Genomic DNA, 16,147 nt, shown 5'->3' with positions numbered 1-16,147 from the left:
TAGGCGCTCTAAGTGACTTGCCAGTGTGGACGGGTCAGGAGTTAGGGCGCCTGGGGTTGCTTTAATGTGCTCTAACTTGCAAGTGTAGCCAAGCCCTTATGTCGAATTTAACAGTCCTGCAGCAGCTGTCACACAATGTTCAACGCTGACCGCTTTAGTGATCATTGTGAAGTCTACTGCCTGGGGGTCATGGAGACTGGAAGGTGCCCAGGCCCCCTTTAAAGCCTAGCAAATTTTTAAATGCCTGATTTCAAAAATTCCTAAAAGTCCAGCTTGGCGAGCAAACCTAGCATTCCATTGCTGTGTCTCACTGCCCATCTGACCACACCGGCTACATGCTCCAGACACACTCCAGCTTGGAGTAGGCAGGAGATATAGGATCTCCTGGACCCATGGGGAGAAGAAGCTGTGCAGGCATAGCTGTGGACCAGCCATAAAAGCATGGCACCTACGACCAGATTGCACAGGGGATGCAGGAGAAGGGGTACGAGTGGGACTAGTAGCAGTGCCAGGTGGAAGTGGAGGAACTGCCTCAGGTATAGCAAAAGGGCAGGGACGCCAATGGTCAATCTTGTGCTGAGCTGCAGACCTGCTGCTTTTACAAAAAGCTGCATGCCATACTTGTCAGAGACCCCAGTACCATGCTTCAGATCACCATGGATACCTCAGAGGAACCTGAGTCACAGGCCCCTGGCATGAAGAGCAAGGAGGTGGAGAAGGAAGAGGAGGAGGATGGGAGACAGGTGACTGGGGGATTGAGCTATGCCATGATCTAGGACCTGTTTGAGACTTCTCCATAGTCCAGTCAGTCATGGTAGGCAAGCTGGATATAGGGGAAGGGACCTCAGGTAAGTGTATAATTATATTTCCCATTACAATGGTGTACTGATGGTGCCCCCAACTTCACAGGACACAGCTATTGACTTTTCATTAATTTAATTGTACACCTTTACCCCGATATAACGCGACCTGCTATAACACGAATTCGGATATAACGCAGTAAAGCAGTGCTCCAGGGGGGTGGGGCTGCGCACTCCGGTGGATCAAAGCAAGTTCGATATAACACGGTTTCACCTACAACGCGGTAAGATTTTTTGGCTCCCGAGGACAGCGTTATATCGAGGTAGAGGTGTACTAGAAGAGGTGGCAGTACAACAAAGAGAGGCGGAGTTATCTGCTTTCCCCTGTAGAATTAGGCAGGGGTGGTGGCAAAGGGTGGGCAGGTGCATACAGAGCAGTTTGTTTATGTACACGGGGATGTCCCTTGAATCCTCCTGAGAGATCTCAATGAAACTTCTATGGAGCTACTCTGCCATCCTCTCCCGAAGGTTTCTAGGGAGGACAGCCTTATTTCTTCCTCTGCGGTAAGACTCTTTCCCATGCCATCGGTGATAACTTCAGCAGCCACAATTGCAATAATTAGCCCAGCAGCATAGGGGCTCAGGCAGCTTCGGGATTCCAGCAGCAGCTGTGCTGTCTGCCTTTGTTGCCCTCAGGAGTGATATCATAGAATCATAGGATATCAGGTTGGAAGGGACCTCAGGAGATCCTCTAGTCCAACCCCCTGCTCAAAGCAGGACCAATCACCAACTAAATCATCCCAGCCAGGGCTTTGTCAAGCCTGACCTTAAAAACCTCCAAGGAAGGAGATTCCACCACCTCCCTAGGTAACCCATTCCAGTGCTTCACCACCCTCCTAGTGAAAAAGTTTTTCCTAATATCCAACCTAAACCTCCCCAACTGCAACTTGAGACCATATGGTACCACTGAGAACAGTCTAGATCCATCCTCTTTGGAACCCCCTTTCAGGTTGTTGAAAACAGCTATCAATTCCCCCCTCGTTCTTCTCTTCTACAGACTAAATAATCCCAGTTCCCTCAGCCTCTCCTCATAAGTCATATGCTCCAGACCCCTAATCATTTTTGTTGCCCTCCACTGGACTCTTTCCAATTTTTCCACATCCTCCTTGTAGTGTGGGGCCCAAAACTGAACACAGTACTCCAGATGAGGCCTCACCAATGTTGAATAGAGGAGAACGATCACGTCCCTCGATCTGCTGGCAATGCCCCTAATTATACAGCCCAAAATGCCATTAGCCTTCTTGGCAACAAGGGCACACTGTTGACTCATATCCAGCTTCTCATCCACTGTAACCCCTAGGTCCTTTTCTGCAGCACTGTTGCCTAGCCACTTGGTCCCTAGTCTGTAGCAGTGCATGGGATTCTTCCGTCCTAAGTGCAGGACTCTGCACTTGTCCTTGTTGAACCTCATCAGATTTCTTTTGGCCCAATCCTCTAATTTGTCTAGGTCCTTCTGTATCCTGTCCCTACCCTCCAGCGCATCTACCACTCCTCCCAGTTAGTGTCATCTGCAAACTTGATGAGGGTGCAGTCCACGCCGTCCTCCAGATCATTAATGAAGACATTGAACAAAACCGGACCCAGGACCGACCCTTGGGGCACTCCGCTTGATACCGGCTGCCAACTGGACATGGAGCTATTGATCGCTATCCGTTGAACCCGACAATCTAGCCAGCTTTCTATCCACCTTATAGTCCATTCATCCAGCCCATACTTCTTTAACTTGGCGGCAAGAATACTGTGGGAGACCGTATCAAAAGCTTTGCTAAAGTCAAGGAATAATACGTCCCCTGCTTTCCCCTCATCCACAGAGCCCGTTATCTCATCATAGACGGCAATTAGGTTAGTCAGGCGTGACTTGCCCTTGGTGAATCCTTGCTGACTGTTCCTGATCACTTTCCTCTCCTCTAAGTGCTTCAGAATTGATTCCTTGAGGACCTGCTCCATGATTTTTCCAGGGACTGAGGTGAGGCTGACTGGCCTGTAGTTCCCCCAATCCTCCTCCTTCCTTTTTTTAAAGATGGGCACTACATTAGCCTTTTCCCAGTCATCTGGGACCTCCCCAGATTGCTATGAGTTTTCAAAGATAATGGCCAATGGCTCTTCAATCACATCTGCCAACTCCTTTAGCACCCTTGGATGCAGTGCATCCGGCCCCATGGACTTGTGCTCGTCCAGCTTTTCTAAATAGTCCTGAACCACTTCTTTCTCCACAGAGGGCTGGTCACCTCCTCCCCATGCTGTGCTGCCCAGTGCAGTAGTCTGGGAGCTGACCTTGTTCGTGAAGACAGAGGCAAAAAAAGCATTGAGTAGATTAGCTTTTTCCACATCCTCTGTCACTAGGTTGCCTCCCTCATTCAGTAAGGGGTCCACACTTTCCTTGACTTTCTTCTTATATCCAGTAAAATCACCACTGCCTGGGGAAAATGTGACCAGTATTCAGTGCGATTGCCCTATACTTGGGCCCTATCAAATTCAGTCCATTTTGGTCAATTTCATGGTCACAGGATTTAAAAAAAAAAATCATAAATTTCATGATTTCAACTATTTAAATCTGAAATTTCACAGTGTTGTAATTGTAGGGGTCCTGACCCAAAAAGAAATTGGGGGGGGGGGGGAAACGAGGGTTTGCAGTACTGCTACCCTTCTGCATTGCTGCTGGCAGCGGCACTGCCTTTAGAGCTGGGCAGCTGGAGAGTGGCGGCTGCTGGCCGGGAGTCCAGCTCTGAAAGCAGAACCACTGCCAGCACCAGCGCAGAAGTAAAGATGGCATGGTATGGTATGGCCACCCTTACTTCTGCGCTGCCTGAAGAGCTGGGCCCTCAGTCAGCAGCCACCACTCTCCAGCCGCCCAGCTCTGAAGGCAGGGCAGAAGTAAGGGTGGCAATACCGCAACCCTCCTAAGATAACGTTGTGACCCCCCCCGCAACTCCAATTTGAGAAATGCTAGTCTCCCTGGTGAAATCTATATAGTATAGGTTAACAGCGCACAAAAAAACAGATTTCATGTGGGGAGACCAGATTTCACGGGCCATGATGCATTTTTCATGGCCGTGAATTTGGTAGAGCCCTACTTATACTCATAGTTTCATTAACTGAGCAATTCCCTCCTCGTTTCCCTCACCCCTGGCAGGCCACACCCATTGTGGCTAGTGCTGAGAGTAGGGTGATCAGATGTCCTGATTTTATAGGGACAGTCCCGACTTTTGGGTCTTTTTCTTATATAGGCTCCTATTACCCTCCCACCCCCTGTCCTGATTTTTCATACTTGCTGTCTGGTCACCCTAGCTGAGAGTGGCACGGTGCACAAGCACTGTGAAGTGTCAATAAGCATGTTGTGTTTAAAACTTCAGTGAAGTAAGGGAAGGGAGTGCTGAATCTTCTCTTTCACTTTCCATTGTGACTATATTGACAGTGGCATCTCTGTGTGTTTCATCTGCAGCTGCAGCCATTGTGCCCTTGAGGGGATTCCCCTCCACAGCTGCGGAACACATGAGTCAGATAAGGAGAAGAAAGGGACTCAGGATCACCACTCGCTTCTCCATTGTCAGTGCGGCTCTCATTTTGGTGTCTGACCGTCTTTGATTTCAAGCCTATTGCACTGTGGAAACTTGCAATGCCAGATTGCTACCAGTCAGTGAGCAATCATTTTGGAGGTGGTAAGTTTATTGTGGGAGCCTTTGGCATGCAAGCGTGCAGGGCCATATTTGTCCTACCCTATGTGAGGACATAGTAGTGTTTTGAAAGTTGCACACCATCTGCCAGTATACACAGCTCTGAAAAGTATAATTTTTGAGCAGAAATTTCAAAATGTGATGATTTTCAATGTCTGGAGAAACCCCCTCTGTCCACAGATGCTGATGTATTGTCATGTTTATGCTCTGCATTCTTCCAAACTGGGTTTGTTGGCCCTTTTCTTGCCTTTATCCTTTTCCATTATAGAAACATATGTCCCTGAAAATAAATTTAGTGCTCTTGTTAAAGAGGCCACGAAGTTAGAGTCAGAATAGCCACAGTTCAGTTTCTGCCTATGTTTGTGTGTTACTGTGGTACAAATAAGCAATCATTTCTCATTCTCTTAGCTCCCCTTGTGACATCCAGTGGCTGTTTAAAATCAACAAATATATCATTCCAGTAATTGAAAAGAGACATGTTAGGAAAGAAGCTCATAAGTCTGTCTTCACATATTAGGAAAAGTTTTTGAGGTGACGTTTATGGATAGCTTCAGAATACCTTTTGGAGAAGTACACATAGAAGACTCTGTTATGGGTGTGGGCCCCATTGTGCAAGGCATGTACAAAGACAGTGGAATATTGTATAGAATGAAGACTCTGAGGAGATGGGCAATTCTTATGAAAGGGTTAGGGATGGTATTAAAGAGCGAGAAGCTAAAATGATTGAATTTGATGAGGAGTTGAGTTTCAAAAAATTTCTGAGAATAATTGCTCAAATATTTAAATCAGTTCACAATTCTCTAGTTTGCTTTCCCAAAATTTATGCAATTGAGTTTTAATAGCACAATTGTTCTCAGAAAATTTCAGTCCTGTGAGTATTCACATAAACCAGTTGTTGCATATAAGCATACATGTACTTGCACTGGAAGAGTTTGCATGCTTGTCCAAATTGGTATTAGAAACAATATCTATGGCTTATCAGACCAGTTGCAATCAGCCGATTGTTCTGAATTTGCTAGAAAACTTACTATTGGTAAGATAAGCTAGATCCTTATCTCGCCATTCGTGTTTATTCAAAACTCCCTGTTTTTTCCCTGGGATGCACACAACATTCCTCACCCTCGTCCCACTCTTTGAATGCTGTGATTCAGATTCAACACTGTGTTACTTTAGTTTTATGCTCGTGTAATTCCACTGTAATCGAACATAATGTAGGACTAGTGTAGTAGTGAGTCTGGGCTTGTATTTTTTTCTGATAGGTGTATTAAATCCTTTTTCTATGGGTTTTTTTAACATTATTGCTTGGATTTTCTAAAATCAATCAAAGCCTTGAAAAGTGTGGAGGCGTTCTGATCCAAATCCAGTTCCAAATTCATTCTCTTCTTCTTTTGTATCCTCAAGAAGCTTCCCATCCTCAAATAAACTGGGTGTGAACTAGTCACACAGCATGTGCTTTTGTGTCAGACTGAACTGGAGTCTGCACAACACAGTGCTAATAAAGGAGAAGAAGTTTAACAATGTGTTTACATGCCCCTTTCTTATCCTGACAGTGGAGCACTTAGCCCATCAGTCTAAAGCTTCTGTATTTTAAAAAACAAATTGGCAGGTTATGGTTACCTTTAATGGAAGGCAGTGTGGCTGAATGGATAGAGCACTAGACTGGGACTTGGGAATTCTATTCCCAGTTTGCCACTGGGTGACTTTGTGCAAGTCACTTCACCTCCCAATACCTCCGTTTTCCCCTCCTTAAAATGGAGTTAATCATGCTTACCTCCTTTGTGAAGTACTTTGCAATCTAGGGAAGAAAAGTGCTATATGAGAGCTAGGTACTATTGCTATAATAAGAAGCAACAGTTTACAGATCTAATTACATCAGCTTTTTGGTACTACTGTGATTTATTCTCCATCTAAGTACTAGCTGTGGGTCCCATCCTGTCAGTGGCTTAGTGCCCTCTGTTTCTAAAGTCCAGTGAAAGTTGGGTGATCTCAATAGCCCTCTGGATTGGCTCCGTGTCTGCAGTACTGCATTGAGCATAGCTATTTATAATGAACTCCTACTGGTCACTAGGGGGTGAGCTGAGATCATCCAATGCAATGGTAGATTCACTCCCAGTGTGTAGAAGAGAGTTATGATATTTATTCATCTAGACAGTCTAACAGCTGTCAATAGTGTTGGCATAGGGACTATTGACAAATGAGCTAAAAGGCAAGTGCGAGAGGAAACTGGAAAAGTAATATAGTAAAAGCAGGAGTTGTTGAGTGACAGTGTCCACGTTGTTCCTAATGTCATGGAAATGTACTTGGGCCTTATCTCTCTGAGCCAGCATCTATCATGGAAAGGACGGTATGTGGCTCCTGTCGGGTGGACAAGAGAGAATGGGATCCAGAGATTCACACTCGCCACCATCTTAGTATGAGTGACAACCACTGGCAAACAGCTGGTCAGGAATAAAATCATGTCTACTTGTTCTCCAGTATGTATGCTAGTTACTGCAACTGTACTGTTACGCATGTTTATTCTGTCTGCAAGCTATGCAAAGTAGCAGTTAAAGCCCAGGAATTATTTTGCTCCATTGTGAACACTTTTTTGTCAATATTTAATGCTTAATATTGGAATTGAGTGTACTTTATACTTGTTGCTTAGTTCTGATTGGTCAGCTAACTCATGTGTTAGTGTATCTGTTCCCTGAGTGAATGAGGGAATATTCCCATGAGAGGGCTTGCGCTGAGGTGAGAATTAAAATTCCAAGGCTAATCTCTGAATAGTTAGTCAAGCAACTTTGAAATTCTACAGTGTCACACATCACTGTTGGTTGATTTACAATGGTCTTTTCTAAGGAGCACAGTTCTACAGGATTTAAAAACTGTCACAGAGCCTTGCTGTGTCCATGATCATGCCAGACTAACCATCAACTGCCCATCACTGCAAGTCACAGCCCCTCAGCTGAAATCCAGACCAATCTCTGCCCAGCAAATATCTTTGACTATTGCTAAGAGTGGCTTGGATACTGCGTGAATCTTTGGATTTTTCTTGTGCTCCTTGCTCTCCTCGTGCTTGCTTTCCTTGTGCCAGTGAAACTTGCTCACTCACATGTTCAGGTGAAAGAAAAATAAAATTGGATTGGGAGGAGGTGACGTAAGGGTTGTTGATGCTGATGTTACACTGATATAGCGCCTTTCATCCAGAAGTATTCTCTAAATTATAAATGCTTACTTCAAACTAGATATAAAGTTCACCGACTACTGAAATGCAGCCACCTCTGATGGGAAATGCAGGAGCTGTCAGCAGTCAGTTTTGCAGCAGGGACACCAGCCAGCTGCTAAATATGCAGCGGCGTTCTGATGCTTGGTAGTGGATGCCGAGTGGAATGAGGCTACCCAGTGTGATTGTTTCCAGCTCAGTCCCAATGACGAACTTGCACGGGTAGAATCCCCATCCAGCCTGGATACCTTAGTCGACCTTCAGGGGCGGTGGGTATAAGAGGCTTGGGGAGGCTAAGCCTCTCCAAATGGAGCAAGAAATGTTGGATTTGGCACACCTTCCATTCCACCTGCTGCCTTTGGAGCGCCACCACTAGAAGCTCCCGAGAATGGGGGGCCACTGGCGCCCAGACCGTAGCCCTGCCCACACTTCTCCCCAAAGTTCCACCCCAGCTCAGCGTGTTGCTTCGTAGCTCTGCCCTCGCTCCGCCCTTCCTGCCCCCCACTTTGCCTCTTCCGCCCCCGCCGAGGTCCCCACAGCTCACCTTTTGTGCATCTCTGACCCCTTCCCCCCATCACTTGTACTTAACGCAAGAAAAAAGTGGGAGGGCAAAAAAGGGGAGGGAACCTTGGGGGTGGGAGTAGAGAGGAGTGAGCGGTGTCGTCAGGTGTCACCGGTGTGGTGCTCTGTTCTGTTCAATGATGATAACAGTCGGCTGCGTGCGTGTGTTCACTCTGCGTGCTGCTCCGCCTCTGTGCAGATAGCTGGCACAGCAGACCCCGAGAGAACCCCCAAAGACCACAGACTCCAATAAGGTCCGAAAGCACCCGGCCAGGTTTATTGTCAAACGAATCACAGTAATAGTTTCTTGCAGACCCTACAGGCCATACTACATATATATGCCCCCCGACAATGGACCAGGTCAGTCAGTGGTGGGACTCTATCTGGCCTAGGGGGCAGTGGAAAGACAACTCCTCAGGCAGCATTCTTATACACAGGTACAAACAAGTTACACATCACTCCTGACATACTGAGGTACAACCCCTCTACGTAGTAAGGTGCCACCTATCACCATATTATCCTTTTGACCTTGTCTTTAGGGTGGGTCAGCATGTTCTATGTGGAATGTGTTAGTACCGGAATGTTCTGGTACTATCCTGGCACATGTTTATCTTACTAGTGTTTAGTACCTTTTAGATATGTGTATATGTGCAACATCAGCCTTCTTTTTGCCAGTTTCTGTGAGCAGGGCTTGCCTTTGGCTCACAGCTTAGTTTTGCTTTATGTTAGCAAAGTCTTAACCATTATTTTAGCTCAGGCCTTAGGCCTCATACCGGATCTCTGATACAAGGGTTTATATTTCGGGGCCTCATCTTACTAAAAGCGGTGGGTGGGGAGGGCCATGGGGAAGTGGGAGCAGGGGCAGGAAGAGGCAGAGTGGGAACAGGACCCTGGGGGAAGATGCCAAGTGGGGCAGAGTAGAGGGTGGGGCCACAGTCTGTATGCCGGTGGCTCCCTGCACTTCTAGGGAGCTTCCAGTACTTGCGCCCAACCTCCCCAAAGACAAGAGTCACACGCCGCCTATGTCGACCTATGAATTTAGGTTGATGACTGGCTAACTGAATGTTGCCAAGAAAAAAGATGGTCCTCCCAGCTCCTGCCAGCCCTGCCACCTTTGGCCCCACCATCACCAGTCCCTCCTCCATTGCACAAACCCATGCAAGTCTATCAGGTCTGACCCTACCACTTTGACACAGAGAAGAATTGGTGCATCAAGTCTATGCCTATACTGTGAGGAACTGGGACTCTTTACATTAAACCAGGGGTCAGCAACCTTTCAGAAGTGGTGTGCCGAGTCTTCATTTATTCACTCTAATTTAAGGTTTTGCGTGCCAGTAATACATTTTAATGTTTTTAGAAGGTCTCTTTCTATAAGTCTATAATGTATAACTAAGTTATTGTTGTATGTAAAGTTTTTAAAATGTTTTTAAAATGTTTAAAAAGCTACATGGGTCACTCTTTTCATTGGGAGTAGACACCCACCAGCCAGTTCCCTTAGAGGTAACAATCTTTCAAGGCCCAAGAAGTCCTCCAGCGTGGGCTAATTTATACCCCACATTCATCAATTGTCTTTGGCATTCCCTGGCTTGTTGCCTGCAACCCACACATTCAGTGGTGGTCAGACATGATATGCTTTGACTTCCTGTCTTGCCAGCAATCCTGTTTCCTGACAGCTGACCAGGGACCAACAGCACTTTCCAGCTTAGTCTGTCCTCTAAAGAATTCAGAGACATGAAGAGAGGAGCTAAACACATCCCTGGCAACCCCTACAACCTTCCCAAGGGCTCCAGGAATTCCTGTTAAATATCAAAACTATGCTGATATGTTTGACAAAAAGAAAACCAACACTGCTCATCAAAGCTACACCTACTCCATTGACCTCCAGGCTGGAGCAGAGGTTCCCTTCAGGTGCATTTACTCCCTCTCTGAACCTGAATTACAAGAAGTCCAGAGATAGTGTAACACTGACAGGCCTTGGGAGAGGGGGGCAGGTCCCTCACTCCCTCTAGGAGCGAAGGACCTGCCGCTGAACTGCCGCCCCCCGATCGCAGCTTTTTTTTTTTTTTTCCCAATTGCCGCCGCCAATCGCGATTGCGGCTTTTTTTTTTTTTTTTCTTGGGGCGGCAGAAATGCTGGAGCCGGCCCTGCGTGCTCCCAGGGAAACTCAGTAATCCCATGCCATATTGTTCCTACTGCATGGTAGACATATTGGAACTTCTTGGAAAATGTCTTCCATTATCACTGGTTACTGACGGGCATTGTATTGGTCCCCCCGAGTTCATCTTCCAGTTCTGGCGGGAATTTCTCATACTCCTTGACATCAAGTACCTAGCCTTATCCACCTATCACCTGCAGACTAATGGGCAAACACAGAGGGTCAGTCAAATCTAGGAGCAGTGTCTTTGCTGCTTTCTGAGCTATCAGTAGGATGACTGGCTCACCCTGCTGTGCTGTGCCAAATTCACATATAACAGTTCAATCTATACCTTGACCTCTAGCCCTAGCTCATTCTTTGCAAACAATGGCTTTCACTCCCATTTCTACCCAGTCTTGCCCGTGAGTTCCCCAGTAGCATCCATCATGAATTTAGCCTCCCACCTACACTGGGCGTGCAACGGAAGCACAAGGAACACCTGCAGTCTGCCAAAGAAGCCTATAAACACCACACAGACAAGACCACCAGGCAGGCCTCAGTCTGACTGTAGTGGACAAGGTGTGGGTCTCTGCCTAGAACCTTAAATCCAGCTGCCTGTTGGGGAACCATTAAAAGCAACTAAATATCAAGATCCTAAAACAGAGACACCCTTTGAAGTGCATTCACAGGTAAATGTCTAATGAAGTTTCTTTGTGATGATTCACAAACAAAAATGAACTTTGAATGAAAAACCCATGTTTAAAGAAGATAAGAAATATTAACATTAAAGAATCATTGTGTTTTCCATAACTCCCCACCCCTTTCTAATAGATTAAGGGTAGCACATAATAACACATACTGACTTATAACATTGAAATATAAAATATAGACTTCTTAATGGTAAGATAAAGAGCTTTGATAGCTATATTTTTAATTCTTTGTAATTATATGTAGTAATTATGTATAGTATGTATAAGGAACATGCAAGTCTTGTGAAAAGAAAAACCTATGAATACAAATTCCATTGTATGCAATGGTTCCTGCTATATTCTAATGATTTTTGAGTTGTGTGTGTTCAGTTCCATACTTTTAATGTAATGATATTTGTGACACTGCATCCCATATTCTGCACTGTGATATTATTATATGACATAATTATAATGTATTTTATGCAAGATAAGTCATGTGAGGTATCACAGAAAAGTTATGATTTGCTGAATATGATTATCCTATTTGTATGCATGTATCATTTTTGTATCTGAAGTTATGAATATTGACTATGTATCTGTATTTCAAATGTAGTTACACCTGGGTAACTCCCACTAGACAAAATGCTTTCAGTCTAGATAGTTTCAGAGTAGCAGCCGTGTTAGTCTGTATCCGCAAAAAGAACAGGAGTACTTGTGGCACCTTAGAGACTAACAAATTTATTAGAACATAAGCTTTCGTGGACTACATTAGTCTAGATAGTGGGTGGGGAAGGGCCTATTCAGGGCAATGGGCCATTAGGAAAAAACAATAGGCCTTAGGAGAAGCTTATCTACGGTGATGAGCCTTCCTGACAACACTCCAAACAGCCTGTGAGTAATGTTGCTATGACTCTACAAGGACATGTGATCAGACCACATGATGCTGCACTCCATCGTGGGATGTCAGTATTATTCCACAGACTGGTCTGGGAACTAAGCTTTGGGAACAAAGGGAGTGACATCATCTGGTGTGCTTTACTCCGCACACAAGAAAACTCCTGGAAACACCTGAGGAACAAAGACTGAACTGGGGGAAGTGCGGGACCCAGACTAACAGGATTTCTAGCCTGTGAATGAAACACACGTAGATTCCAAGCTGTAAAGCAAGGGCAGCTTGACCCTTAAGAATCTGCAGCCTGCTTCTATTATCTCTTAGGGTGAGAATCTGCTATTCATATCCAAGCTATTTAGTATATTAAGGTTAGTTTGCATTTTTTGTTTATTTGGTATATATTTGTTTTGTTTATTTGGTTTATTTCTCTATAGCTAATCTGCTTTGATCTGTTTGCTATCACTTATAATCACTTAAAACCTATCTCGTAGTTAATAAACTTGTTTTTGCTTTATCTAAACCAGTGAGTTGGAGTGAAGTGTGTGGGAATCATAGCTCAGGGACAAAGGCTGTTGCATATTCCTTTCCACATTGAGAGAGGGGGCAAACTTTATGAGCTTACGCTGTACAGTTCCCTGTGCAGTGCAAGATGGTATAATTTTGGGTTTATACTCCAGAGGGGGGTGCGTGAATGGGGAGCTCAGTGTCGCCTGGGCGGTAGCCTTCCTATGCAGGGGCAGGTCAGAGAACTTGCTTGTAACTGCAGCTGGGTGTGGCCCTACCTGTATGAAGGCTGGTGAAAGTGCAGGTTGGAGAGCTTTGCAGCTTGTCACAGCAGTACAGTGTGAGAGGGAGCCCAGGCTTGTGGGTCAAGGGGTCCATGGTACCTCAGTTCCAGGTGGCACCCCGGGGGCAATCTGTCACAATATTGTTTTAAGACTGGTTCAGGATTCTTAGTTTATTAATTACTTAAGTGCTGACTGCATGTATTGTATTGTACAAGACACTGAGGAGTGTTAATTATTTTGCTCTTAAATGTGACAAGCTGTCATGGCTTGTGGTGTCCCTAATTACCTTTTACTAATCTGCTTGGGGGCAATCAGTTGCCAGGCAGGTACAATTCAGAATTAATGAAGGGAAGGCAATCTGAGTCAAGGAGTTCCCCACATCAAGCTAGTGAAGCTATATGCTGGAAACCTTCTGTGCAGTCTTCTGGCTGAAATAAAGCTGTTTACTGTAAACATTGTGATTGATTCATTTCTGTGTAGAATCTGCACAAAATAATGTTGATACATAAGGTAAATACGGGCTCAAACCTTAACTGTAGTCTCAAACTTTGAGGTAGTTGAAATTTAGAACTGAACTTTGCATCTGGACCCTCTCCCTAGGAATTGATGTACTGGATCAGATCTATGGTGTATCTGTGGTCCACTATCCTGTGTCCAGCAATGACCAGTAACAGATGCTTCAGAGGAAGGTACAAGAACCCCTGCAGTTGGGAGTTACAGAAGTATGGGAGTTTGGAAGCTTTCAGCCCCTATGAAGTTTACTCCTTGCCCATAATTGTTGGAAGTTGGCTTATGTTCCTCTAGATCAGGCAAGTTGAATTTTGCATTGTTTGCATTTTGGAATAATAATTCAGTGTAATAAATCAACCCTTTAAATGAGCTCTTTCAACACTTGTGTATTAAATGATTGATTGCCTGCATCATTGTTATAGAGCAAGGGAATAGTAGAAATTAAGATTTATTTTATTGCCCATCAATCTACTAAAGTACTTGATTAGATTGTTTGTTACGTATTACAGATAATGTCTAACCTGATTTTGAAAGTAGTAAATTGTTAACCCAATTTCAAACAGAGTTGTATTGTAAAGGGACAGCTTCTACAGTGCTAGCGTGAGAATAACAAGCTTATAGTTCTCATATTCAGTTTATGTCAAGTCAGCTATGAAAGATTAACTAAAGAATCCCGTGTTTATTGACTAATGTGAACCTCTTTGCCATATGGGAGGTCCATTGTAAATGCTGTATGTATATAGATCCGGCAGTTGCCATTGAATTGCTATTTTAAGTGCTTTGTCCAAGGGTGAAGGTGACAAGGAGCGACCACAGCAAAGAGTCCTGTGGCACCTTATAGACTAACAGACATATTGGAGCATGAGCTTTTGTGGGTGAATATCCACTTCGTCGGATGCAGGAAGTGAAGAGATTGGAAGTATCAGAACAAAACTAAAGAGATGTATTTATTTTAGAGGGTTTACACTGAGGGAAAATAATCTTTCTGAACAGTAAGTTTAGGAGGTGTCGTTAGAACTCTTTGGGCCAAATTAATTGCTGGTATAGTTCCATTGAATTACACCAGGAATGAATTTTGGCCCATGAGCATATATTAAAACGATCTCTGTAACAAATTTCTTTTACCATTTGCACATGGTTCCTCTATAACAACCAACAATTGCCCTTTGCCACTGAGTTTTTTAGCAGGCGATTTCCTTCAGATGTCCCATATACCCAAGACTGACTGACTCCCTCCTGTTAAGTGTTCCTGACACTGGGCATTTTGCAGGCCCTTCATTATGATGTGGCTGCTTTATTTTGCTCCTTGGCTCACTCTTCCTTCAGATGTCTCTTAAAGGTGAGAAGACCCCAGTCCTTTCTTCTCCCTCATTTGCCAGGATCTCAAGGGCGAGAATACTGAGTAAGACATACAGATTGTGTTTTCTTTTTTAAAAGAAACTGAGTCTTTTTCTCAAGCTTGAGAACTGATGGTTCCCTCCCTCTCCTAATTTGTGATCTCAGTTTCTCAGGCACTGATGCTATCAATATAAGCTCCACTCCACCACCAACTTTTTCAGTCAAGGAAAACTGTAACTTTGTTTACTATCTCTATAAATAAAGGAACCCACCTGGCACTATATGTGGGACATAAGTAAATAATTACATGGAGTCTATATGCCCTCACCAGGAGTAAGTAAAGCTTACAGAGATTCTAGCATGGAATCTTATGCAATGACCACTAAAGGAAACTGGAGCTATAGCCTGAGATATGCTTTTGAGAGGCTACTACGGCCTCATAGATATATGCAGTGGGACAAAATATTAGGTCAGCTTTGTAATGCTTGAGACTGAACAATTTAAAAAATAATTTCAGGTCTATTCTATTGCACAAGAGTTTACAAAACATTTAATAAAGCTGCAGACATCATCTGAACTGATGAGGTGTAGTTCCATACTATCCTGGGCTGATCATGAGCTCGAACGGACAGCCCAGTTGCTACTCCTAGAGACAGAGGGTCAGGAAGGACTCCGTGTTGGTGAGAATCCCCTTTCCCCAGAAGTTTTTGCTGTTGTATTTGTGTTGCATCTCTCTTTTTGACAAACATTCTTCATGCTGTCTGTAATCTGTGTCTGTTGCAGAGCTACCAGTGATTGTAATATTTAGTTATTCTCAGTCACATGCATTTTTGTGTTGGGCTGTGTGCAATTGAGTTACCTCCAATGGGAAAAGAGAAGATTTTATAATAAGGCAACATTAGGGAAAAACATGTATATATCTGAACATGAAAGCTAACTTCTCCAAACTGATTCTAGAATAGGGTTACCATATTTGAACTTTCAAAAAAGAGGACACTCCGTGGGGGCGGGGTAGCCCCGCCCCCCAGCCACTCCCTCCCCCCTCCCCCCCCCCTGCCTCCCCCCCACAGAACCCCCAACCCATCCAACCCACCCTGCTCCTTGTCCCCTGATCGCCCCCTCCCAGGACCCCTGCCCCTAACCACGCCCTGGGACCCCACCCCCTATCTAAGCCTCCCTTATCCTTGTCCCCGATTGCCCCCTCCTGAGGACCCCCCCACCCTAACTGTCCCCCTAGGACCCCACTCCCTACCTGTCCCCTGACTGTTCTGACTCTTATCCACATCCCCGGGACTCCCACGCCTATCCAACCGCTGCCTGTCCCCTGATTGCCCCCCGAACCCCCAACTCATCTAACCCTCCCTGTCCCTTGACTGCCACAATCCCTCTCCACACCCCTGCCCCCTGACAGGCCCCCACCCAGAACCCCTGACCCATCCAACCCTCCCCCTGCTCCCTGTCCCCTGGCTGCCCTGATCCCTCTCCACACCCCCACCCCC

Source organism: Trachemys scripta, chromosome 7 (assembly GCF_013100865.1).
Source record: "Trachemys scripta elegans isolate TJP31775 chromosome 7, CAS_Tse_1.0, whole genome shotgun sequence".
Lineage (NCBI taxonomy): Eukaryota > Metazoa > Chordata > Testudines > Emydidae > Trachemys > Trachemys scripta.
This window is presented reverse-complemented; position numbering follows the sequence as displayed.